Source organism: Octodon degus, unplaced genomic scaffold (genome assembly GCF_000260255.1).
Source record: "Octodon degus isolate 3935 unplaced genomic scaffold, OctDeg1.0 scaffold00114, whole genome shotgun sequence".
NCBI classification, from domain to species: Eukaryota; Metazoa; Chordata; class Mammalia; order Rodentia; family Octodontidae; genus Octodon; species Octodon degus.
This window is the reverse complement of record NW_004524690.1, coordinates 7,754,622-7,765,679: the sequence shown is the minus strand read 5'-3', so window position 1 is coordinate 7,765,679 and position 11,058 is coordinate 7,754,622. Positions and strand designations below refer to the sequence as shown.

Sequence of the window (11,058 nt, the reverse complement as noted above, 5' to 3'; positions counted from 1 at the left end):
TTTGAAACCGTGAAGCACGAGAAGTAGGTAGGCCCTGACAAGCAGGCCTTTCAAGCTCTTCTTCCCTTTGATAGCCTCCTCCCCCCTCAGGAATCTGGCACCTTCCGGATGCCCCCTGGGTGTGCAGGGCCCACTGTGGTGCTTTCCGATTGCTTTCCCTCTTCGTTTCCGGGAGTGCTGCCTCCCTTCGAGAAACTGAGACACTGAGGGATGTGTGTGTGTGTGTGTGTGCGCGCGCGCGTATTAATATTACATTTGTAGTGTGTGCTTGTTACACGCTTTCTTCCATGATCAGTAAAACGTGCTGTCTGCATCAATGAATATTAACTCTGTGGCAAATAAGTGGGATTGAATAATTTTTTTACTAGATGAAGCAGATAGCCCCATACCACAGATGAGAACAATGAAAATTAGAAGAGTTATGCGACTTAAATGACACACACATTATTCTCACCATGAATCATTTTCTCTTCTTCCTTTTTTAGCCGCTTGCCTGGTCGCTCCTGTTCTCAGGGATTCTGCTCCCCATCCTGCAGAGACCCACTAGCTAAACTGACCAATAGTCATACAAACAGATGCAAACCTATTGATAAAAGCTTCCTGCCGCCCCTTTCCCAGGGTTCTTCAGATTTTAACGTCAATCTTTTGGGGACGGGGTCGGTTTACAGAAATGGCTCCCTCGGAATTTCATGCTGTTCAGGAGATATATTTTGGTACTTTAGTGGCATTAAAAAACATTCCACAGCAGATATTTTCTTGGCGCCTGGACACTTACATAAAAGAGATCCATTCATTTATAAATGTAACTTCGACAGGGTTTGCACTTATCTAAATGTTGTGCGGAGTAGACTGATTTGTGTATCAGCTCCTATCACTACGTTTGACTTGTAAGACACGTTAAAAAGAAATAGGCTCCTCCCTCATGTCTTCCCCTCTTCCCTCCCCTCGGAACCTTCTACGCTTCAGAGTAGGGTATAACGATTTAGGAGCATTTGGAAAGGATTAAAATACGGCTCTGTGATTTTCAACACAAAGACCACAATCGGCGCCGGAGCACAAGTATTTAAAAACATCACATCCAGAAGTTGGAGGGCTACAAAGTACAAGTCGTCCAGCCCAGTCTGCAGAGACTGTTCCTGCTTCCGCCCTAGCAGAAGCCGTTCGCGCGACGCGTCGCGTTGAAGTCTAGCTGCAGAAGAGAAAGAGCATCACCTGCAGTCCGAGGCACGGGAAACGCTGCCCGGAGGGGCTCTGGGAGCCCGAGAGGTGCGCGCTGCGGGCCTCGGGGCTGCTCGCGAGCTGAGGGCTAGGACGCGGCGGGGTTGAGAAGGGCAGACGTCTGTCTCACGGGGGGACGGCTGCGGCCAACCCGACAGCTGCGGTGAGCAAGCCCGCGGCAGCCTCGGCGCCAGCAGCCGCAACTGCCCGGGAGGCCGACCCAGCGGGAGAACCCCATCCGCGCCGGGGCGCCGGGGGCAAGGCGGGGCGCTGACGTCACCTCCCCTCCCCCAGCTCCTCCAAGAGGGAGGGAGGGAGCCACAGAGGCAGCGGTCCGCCGCAGCTCCCGGCCGCAACTACCCAACTCGGCGGCTGGCTGCCCGGACATGTCCTGACAAACTTGGCTTCTCCCGGCCCTCGCGCGCTCTCTGGCCTCCTCCCTTTGGTGCTCAAGTTTCCTCCTGGTCGAAGGAAGCTCTGGAGATGTGGCCACCTGGGTCCCAGGAGTGCGGGCGGATCGCACTCGGGTTGGGGATATGTTGAAGATCGGAGGGAGTCAAAGTTGGCGCTTCAAACACCGCTCCTAAGAAATATCCCAACCTCGTGGGCTTCACCAAACTGCCAGGAGGGCTGGAAAGCGGAGCACGGAGGAGCGGTGAGTTCTTTGTTCAGCGCATGCCTTTTTGTGTTTAAGTTTAAACGTAAATGAAATAACATGGAGCGTTTGGCTCTAAGAGTGTAGATGTGTGTGCATCTTTTTTAAGGGTCTCCACTCCGGGCACTGCACACACCTCTAGCTGTGCACCGCTCGGAAAGGAAAGATCTGTAGAGTTTTTGGAATTCATAAAATACACCCAGTGCACTGTTCAAAAGAACTTGAGAAGCAATGCCGTCTGTGTATTATTTCGAATGTAACTTATTATAGAAATGGTGCCCAGGGAGGGCGCATCGGGAACCGTGGGATCTGCAGTGGCGCAGCGCCCTCTAGTCCGGGCAGCCGGCAAGGCGCGCTGCCGGCGGATTCCACGCGGACCGCGAACTTGGAGCTGCTGAGCGCTCCGGGACGTGGGCGCAGGCGAGCTTGGGCGCCGCCACTGCAGCCTTCCTGTACCACCTACCCAGCCCCTTCCTTACAAGGTCTCCAAAAATCAGTTTGGGTGAACTGGATCCAGAGTCCTTGCTGGAGGAAAGGGTTTTGTTTGGGAACCGTTTTTTTTTTTTTTTTTCCCTTCCCACTAATTTCCTTGAGCCTTTTGGAGACAACTATTTAAAGGGCATCTGTGCAGCCTGAACCACAAGTCTCTCTTTTATGTGGGGATAGCTAATGGGAGGCAAAAACGCACCGTTGTTTCTTTCTGTTTGGGCTTAAAGATCGTAGTAGTATCATAGGAGCAGCCTGCATCTGTGGCTCTCCGTAGATCCTGTGGTGAAGAAGCCCAACTTGTTCCAGGATTTTTTTTTTTTTTTTTCCAGTGAACTAGCAAAAATCGGGCGTCTCAAACAGATGTTTTAGTCCTAGTACGCCCTAACATTTATTAATAAATGGTAATTTTCTCCAGAAATTTTTGTATGCTGTCTAAAAAAATCCTATGATTTTCATGTTACGGATGTCTTTGCACTTTTTACCATTCTTTCTTCCATCTTCACACATTACCCTAAGCCCTTCGTCTCCCGATCCCTCAGACCGCTCGGCTACTGTTCTTGTGTGGCTGGGTTTTGCTGAGGGTTAGAATTTGGCACGGGGTGCAGATGGCTTGAGCTTGGAGATCGGGTCACTCACTTCTGAGGCGTTCAGTGTATGAAATTGACCTGTAACGCAGGGAGCACTTTGCGCAATTGTATCTGTGACCAAACCGGTGTTTGAATAATGGTATATTTATTGGGTATGTGAATTTTTGTGTATTCTAAACAGTGATCAAGGAATATATTGCTAGAATAGGCACACATTCTGCAGCCATTATATTTTCTTCCCAGTTATAACCTGCTGGTCACCTCTTTCTTAAAATCAACCTCTTTAGGACGGCTTGTGAAGTAACCACTTTAACTTTGAATCCCATACGCACTCTAAACACTGTCGCCCTTTTCTGCCTCGAGCTTCGCCCTGCATTTCCCTCCTCCCGTCCCAGGGTTAAAAAGGTTAAAATGTTCGAGCTCCACAGAACACGAGGCCGGGTCCACTGTCGTCTCCCGGCCGTGTCCCGAAGCCCCAGAGCCTGACGCTCGTCCCCCGGGGGCCCCCGGACAGCGCCGAACCGAGTGCCTGGAGTGGGCTTCCTTTCTCCTAGGGAATTTGTAGTTGTTCAACTGGATTTTTCAGTTTGTGTCTCCCTCCCCGCCCCCTCCCGCGGAGTTAGGTCTGAGAAACTGCTTGAGGCTGCTCGGCTGCCTTTCGTCCCGCAGACTATCGTTGGGTTTGTCGGGGGGGTGGGGTGGCGTGAGGTGGGGGACATTGGTCTCGCCGCCTGGCTCAGGAATCTCTGTGGTTTCAAACTCTGCACAAAGAGAGCGCGAAGGGAACGTTTCCCTTTCCCCACAACTTACTGTAGATGTCAAGGAAAGTAGATCGGCTCTAACTACATTTCTTTTAGATCTGTAGTGTTTTATCCCCCGAGCAGTTGGCATTCAAATGCAGATTCAGGAGTAATTTCCTGAAGGTTCTAAGAACTTAAGGGATGCGCGGGGGAGCTCTCTCCTCTTGGTCTTAGGCTGACTTTCTAATGTTTCCTCTTTCCTCGAGGGAACATTCCACGTTAAACCTTTCCACCAGTGCGCGCTGGCCATAACTAGCCGCGGCTTTAGAACAGTCCCCATCTGTTGTTCCTCGAAGTGTCGCAAGACCGCCCTGGGCGTTTACCCTTCTGTGCGCCCGGTGCTGGCCTTTGTAGGGACTGAGCTCTTGACCCCGGGCAGGGCGCCGCGGTGGCCCGGACCCGCGGGCTCGGAGTCCCGGCGCCGAGCGCTGCCAGCTCGAGTTTCCGCGCCCCAGGAACGAGCGCCGGCGCAGGGAGGCGTGGCCGCGGGCGGAGGGATCCGCGGGCGCGGAGGGAGCGTGAGGCGCCGGGGGCCAACGGAGGTGCAGGGCAGCCCCGGAGCGGCGCGGGCTGCGAGGCGGCCCCGGCAGCATGCGGACGTGCGGGCCCAGTGAGGTCCCCGGCAGGCCCGGCTCCCGCTCGGGGGCGCGCTGAGGCGACGAGGCGTGCGGCTCGAGAGCGCCGCGGACTTGGAGCCAACTTTGCAGTAAGTTCGCTACAGTGAAGTCTGGGCTGCGCGAGGGCGCAGCGCCGGGCCAGCCGTGCCGGAGAGGAACCGACTCGCTCTCGCCGGCGTGCGGACCTGCGGCCGGTGGGTTCCTTCCCTGGCTGTGTGGCTCAGCTCAGGCTCGTGCTCCTCCCGGGGTCCCTGGAAACGGGGAGGAGGACGGAGCCCGGCTACGCCTGCGGCGACCCGAGTCCTCGCACTCGGGAAGTTTAGTCTGGGCGCCGGCTTCGGGGCGGCTCGGGAGGACGCGGGGGCGGAGGGGGCCTGGCACCGTGAGCCGAATTGTAATTACCGAGCTGCGGCTGCGGCCAGCAGGCGGGGACCGGCGCCTGCCCGGGCTGGTTCTGGAGCCGCCGCCGGGGACCAGGGGAACGACCGCCGTCCGGGCTCCGGCGTCCGGCGAGCTCTCCGCCTCCTCCCGCCCGGGACGAACCCGCCAGCCCCTGACTCATTGACTTCGCACCCAGGCCACTGCGCACTGACACGAAGGGGAGGTGAGGAAGGCGGTGGGCGCGTGCTCTTGGATGGTTTGTGTCCTCAGGAACCACGGTGTTGTGTCCCCAGGGACAGGGTCTGTGTCCTGGGCAGCATCCCCGAGGTTTCAGTGCAGCTGATCGCATGCAGATTTGGAGAGGTGAGATTGGTTGGGCTCACTGTTGGCAAAAGGTTCGGACAGTTGTTTCTATGTTCTATGGAAGACAAACTTCTAAGAATTTATTGAAAGAGATTCTGATTCTTGAGTATTTGTTCTGAGGATGCTGTCCTTTAGGAAGCTACCTTTCTCTTGGCTCTGTAGGCCCCCACACCCACTTAAATTGCAGGGCTTTGGAAATAAGGATGCAATTGACTATGTATTAAACTCAAATACTTTCTGTGCACTTAATTTTTTTTTTTTATACGTCTCTGAACTATAGTTTCATTAAGTGGTTTTTGTTAAGCAACTCCCTGAAGCCTGGTAGAAAAGCTCCCCCGCTCAATTAGGTATTTATAGTTAACTATTAGAATTGGAAAATATTTAAAAGGCACATACACAAAAAAGGCACATAACCTTCAGATATTTATTAACCTTTTACAAAAGTGGATTCCAAATGCTTCACATATTCAGTATTGAGTAATTTAGAAAGATATTTACGTGTGCTAAATTAGGCAATATTTTTGTCTTTCACACTACCCTGGAAGAGTTTTAGTCATTATTCAGCTCATCCAGTTGTTACAGGTACTCCTGGAAAAGTGTCCCCTTCTGCAGCTTAATTTTGTCATCTGCTCTTGAGCCTTAGGAGAACAGCTTTGATTTCCAAACCAGAACTGTTCCTCTTTTTATGTATTTCAGGTTGAAAAGTAAGGACTCTTAAAAGACTATAGTTTTTAAAAGTAGCAATTGGTATAACTCTTAAATTATGCCCATGTGCCACTTAAAAGGCTCAGTGTAAGTTTTAAGAAGTTTGGGCCTGTGCACCCATTTCTTGAGGAATTAACATTAGGTAAGAACCACATTGTCACTGTGGAAATGGTCGGGGCCCCTGTGTAGTGTGCTTGTTCAAGTTTTTTTCACTGAGGTGTATATTGGGTTGTGATCATGCCAGTAGGCCATTTAAATTTATAGTAAAAATGTGGATACAAATTAATGTCATTATCATTGCCTAATGCTCAGCTTTTCTAGTATATGTGTCTTTAAACTTAGCTCTTGAGCTGCTCTGAAGTCATCATGTCTTTTTTCTTTCTTTTTTTAAAAAATGTATTTAGTTCAGAGTTTACATGGTCTCACTACACAGATTAGACTCACAGTGATCCTCCTGTTTTCAGCCTTCCTAGCACTGGGATTACAGGCATGTGGCTACATGCACCACCACGCCCAATGTCAGTTGCTGTCTCAGGGTGCCTAGGGGGTGGGGCCCACTTGGGATAGTCCCCTGGTCCCTGTGCCTGCCTAAACAAGCATTTTACTCTGCTGAACTATCGGTCCAGTGCTTCATTTCTTTGAATATTAGAAATGGAAGGGATTTTTAGAGATTGTCCTTACTCTCTTACCGGGTCTACTACCATCTACTTTCCATCTATGTTTGGCTGGTTTTGCTTAGAATAAATAAATCAAGCCAAATTAGTATGGTTTTTCTCTCGTAAAAGCTGCCGCTGTGGCCTAATTTGTGGCCTAAAGGACCTGGTTTAGAAGTTGTAAGGCTTCGTGTACATTTTAATTTTTATGAGTGGGAATTAGCAGGGGTGTGTGTGTGTGTGTGTGTGTGTTTGTGTTTGTGTGTTTAACACACTGGATGATAAAACCAAATTCCATCTTTTGGTCTTGATTGCTCAGTTTGCAGGTGTCAGTTTATCCTTAGACCGTGGAAAATAATTCTTTTGTTTAATTTTTTTGTACTAGGCGTTGACCTCAGGATCTTGTGCTTGCCAGGCAGGCGCTTGTGCCTCTGAACTATATTCCGGCCCCCCAATAAAGAGTGTTTAAATGGGTTGCTGTACGCCATTGAAGATCAGAAGGTTGCCACTGTTGCACACTTGAGGGGGGGCATGTCATGTTTAAAAAAATACTCAGTTAAATGAAAAATGTATATATTGCACATGCTGAAGTGTTTTAAAAGTGTTTAACATTTTAAAAATCATTTTTCTTTACCTGAAAGTCCTAGATTTAAATATTGCCAAGTTCTTGCTTAATTCCAAGTTTTTATTCTCTTAAGTGAAAATAAGTCTATAATGAAATTTAATTTCTTGTATAAGCCTCTGAGGAAAATCAATCATTTAATCTTTGTCCTTCATAGAATCTTGAGACATTGAACCTTGTGATAAGGTATGCAATACGGACACGGTTCTGGTGTCACCAGAGCCAATGGGGAGGCATTTTCAGATGGCTGATGACCTCTTTTTGGATTGCTGGAAATTAGAGCCACCTACAGGGCAGCCATCTGCACTGTTGTGACTGACCTGGTGCTTGTGCCTGGATTATCTATTAATTTGAAAAGGGTAGAAGTATTATTTTGTAATGTTACCCTTCCATACCTCCTCTCCACTATTCTTGCCTTCCATTCTCTGTTCTTATTCTTTATTCCTTTGTCCACCCACCCATTCAACAACTGTGGATCTCTTCTGTGCCAACACTGGGCTCAACATGGCACAGAGTGGTGAAAAAATCAGATTTCCTGCCCTTGAGGAACTTGCAGTCCGATGAGGGGAAAGAACGAACAATCACAGTCCAGTGTGATAGAGATCCACTCAGAGCATGATGGTGCCCTTCAGGGCTCCTCAGCCAGCTGGGGCGGGATGGGTAGGTGGATGTAGGGTAGGATAGTACTGAGGAAGAGAGGAGAAAAACTAAGTCCAGGGAAAGAGGTGAGATGCCATCATGTGGTTTTAGTGTCGTACAGTGAGTGGAGAAAAGAGATGAAGGACTTTAACTGTTCTGTGTCATCTATAGGAAAAATATTGGTAGTTTGTTATCAATATTTCTTTTTAATCTTGTTTTCTTTTTAACTTGATTTTTTTTTCTTTGTGTAGAACATAGCCAAATCTTTGACACTGATTTAAGTTGCCTTATAAAGACATAGAAGATGATTTGTATATGGTAGGGGATAAGGATAGAGGAAAAGGAAGACAGTGTTAAGGGCTGGGCAAATAGCTCAGAGACTAAAGCACCTGCTTCCCCGTCCCCATCCTCCCCATCCCCGTCCTGTCCTGCCCCCAGGTGCGCTCAGAGGTCATTTGAAACTGGGTGTGGTGGCGCACATCCCTATAATCCCAGCTCTTGGGAGGCTCAAAACAGGAGTCTGATCTGTGTAGTGAGACCCTGTAGTCCCTGTACTAAAATACGTTAAAAAAAAGAATGTTGAAGAGGAGAAGTTGTTTGTGATGGTAGAAAAACTACCTGTTTGTGTTCTTTTAGAGATGCTAATGATCAGCCAGATGTGTTGGCAAACACCTGTAATCCCAGCACTGGGGAGGCTGAGGCAGGAGGATCATTGAGAGTTCCAGACCAGCCTGGGCTGCAAAGTAAGCGCAAGCCCAGTGTGAATTGCTAGTGAGACCCTGTCTCAAAAAGAAAAAAAAAAAAAAAAAAAAAAGTGCCCATGGACTGGTGTAGATGTTTCATTAGTTAGAGCCCTAGCCATTGGCCATATCATGGGGTCAGTATAGCTTGTTGCAAATCTGTGGCAGTAAACCTTTTTGGTTTGAAATAGGGAATAATAAGGGAACTAGACTTGGAAAAGCAGGGAGAGGTCAGATAATCAAAAGTCTTGAAGGCTAAGAATACACTTAAATCATCAGGCCAAAGGGACAGATCTTTAAATTGCATTACGGAGTAGTGTCACAAAGGAGTTTGGATCTGATGGGAGCCAGAAAGCAGGGATACAAAAAAAAAAAAAAAAGTACTGTGCCTAAACAACTGCATCTGTGAACTAGGTGGTAGAAAAATGTAAAGAGAACAATTGAGAAAGAGAAAAAAGGCAAGTGTAGATAGCTTTTTAGAAATGGTAGGAATAAAGCATTTGAGGAGGGAGGGTAGAAGGAATATGTAAAAGGATAGGAGGCTATATTTTAGTCCAGCCTCTCATTCCTTAAAGAACTGCAGCCCACAGAATTCAGTAACGTAGTTCAGTTCACAGGACTGTTTAGTGAGAAGGCTATAGTTAGGTCAGTTTTGTAGTTCCTTTTCTTTCTCTTTCATCTTGAGGCAGGGGTTTGATAAATTATGCAGGCAGGCCTCAAATTTGAGATCTTTCTGCCTCAGCCTTCTGGATAGTTCAGGTTACAGGCATGTGTCACCATACTTAGCATAGGTCTACATTCCTTTCTGTTTGATCTGTTCCATTGCAGATTTGGGTAACTTGTGAGACCTGTTATTTTGCAGTAGGAAATAGGCAAAAAGACAGTATAGTTTAGATCTGATAGTGACATTTCAGGAGAAGTGCTCCAGGGCACATGGGGGGTTAGGACTTGACTGGAGTTTTTCCTGATTAAGGCTGAGTGTGTGAGTCTGTACGGGAGATCACACATGCATGTACAGGAGGAGTTGGAAGCCCAAACTTTGTAATACCAAATTCTAAAGTGAAAGAGGCACTGAATGAAAGGGCTCTAAAGGAGCAAGTAAAATGTAGTGTCCCTCATTCTTTTTATGTGTTGTGTTGCCTCTGTTTCAGGCATCTGATACAATAAAGGACACAAGGGTGTGAAGGAAAGGATTGAGTTGCATCAAATGTGGCATTAGACAGGGAAAATGGGGATAGGTTGTTTGATTTGATGTTAACTTGTGGTGCTGAAAGCTGCTTCCGTTACCAGAATAGAGCGGAAGGGTTTGTGTAGAGCGGTGGAGGATGGCAGTGATTTTAGAGTTGTAAGGAAGTCAGCATGATACTGAGGATTTTTTTTTTTTCCAAGAGACTTTTGACAGTATAAGAAAAAGAAATAGGGTGTTAGTTTAAAGGAAATGCAGGTTTGAGAGAAGTCTATTTTTAGGTTCAGAAGACTGTGCTTGTAGACTCAGCAAATGATGGCGGTCATAAAGGAATTGTTGAGAATGTTTGATTTCCAGAAATAATTTAGGGAGAAGAACTGCTCAAGAAGCAGAATTACACTCCTCAGGATGTCTATTTACAGGTAGGGTGCGTCTGCTCTCTTCAATGGTGCTGGTGCAAGGACAAGAGAGGAGAACTTTTGGAGGAGAGGAAGGAAGAGGAGGGACTTTGTCCACATTGACTTCCAACTTGTTACTATCTGTGGAACACTGAACTCCTAATCCACTGTTAAGTGAAACACTTCTGTGTGAACCTGAGCACAGAAGGAGCATAACTGGACCCATAATCAAACCGTACTAATTTGGTGCTGGAAATGGCCAGTGTGAATTACTGACCACTCTTCCAAAACATTTCTATTATTTCTCTTTGCAGAGAAAACTACATTAGGTGAGATGGTCTTAGATCGCAAGATTAACTGTTACTTGAGCTTCTCCCTGGCTGTTGGTCCTGCTGTGTATGTGTGGCTGGAGGATGAGCGATGGACACCAGTCCTGTCTCTGGCTGGAAAGAGAGGGGAGGAGAGAGTAGCACAGGGTGTCTTGCCCAGCTGAAATTCAGGTGGAGCCCTTGTTCACCCATGTGATTTTTATGTTGCAGTAGCACAGAGCAACTAGAAATCCTTGTCTCCATAACATTGACAGATGTGTTCTGTGGGCTTATGTAGAGTGTTAGGTTTTATACTGAGGATATTGGAAAACTAGGATATCTGTTTAACTTTCAAATGGACAAGAACACCTTTAAAGTGATATTTTGGATTGATTAAACTCTAGCACTCTGTATATGCTAGAGTTTTAAAGTTCTGTGAAAGAAACTATGTTTGTAGTTCTACATTGTTACCAGACCATTCTCAGAGTAAATTGGGAAGGAATTTTTTTTGTTGGGGGTGGCTGGCTGGCTCAGGCTGCTTTAAGGGTGAGTCTGGTGCACATGGAGCTGGGGATCGAACAGCGGTCCCCCACGCCTGACTGGGTTTTTCCACGCCTGACTGGGTTTTTCCACGCAGGCACTTAAACAACTGAGCTAACCGGCAAGTCCCCTACAGTCTGTCTGTCTGTCTGTCTGT

The 11,058-nt window shown here is 47.8% G+C and overlaps 1 protein-coding gene across 3 annotated transcripts in view; it reads left to right on the top strand.

Moving 5' to 3' along the window:
- The first annotated feature begins 1,550 nt into the window (after positions 1–1,550).
- The window catches only part of Fat1 (FAT atypical cadherin 1), a 132,222-nt gene continuing 122,714 nt past the window's right edge, over positions 1,551–11,058 (top strand). For 2 of the 3 annotated variants that reach the window (XM_004639800.2, XM_023699661.1), the window contains exon 1: positions 4,303–4,455. The gene's annotated coding sequence lies outside the window, so the exon portion shown is untranslated. Of the gene's footprint in view, positions 1,874–4,302; positions 4,456–11,058 lie in introns of those variants that run through there. The other variant, XM_023699662.1, reaches the window with a different exon arrangement.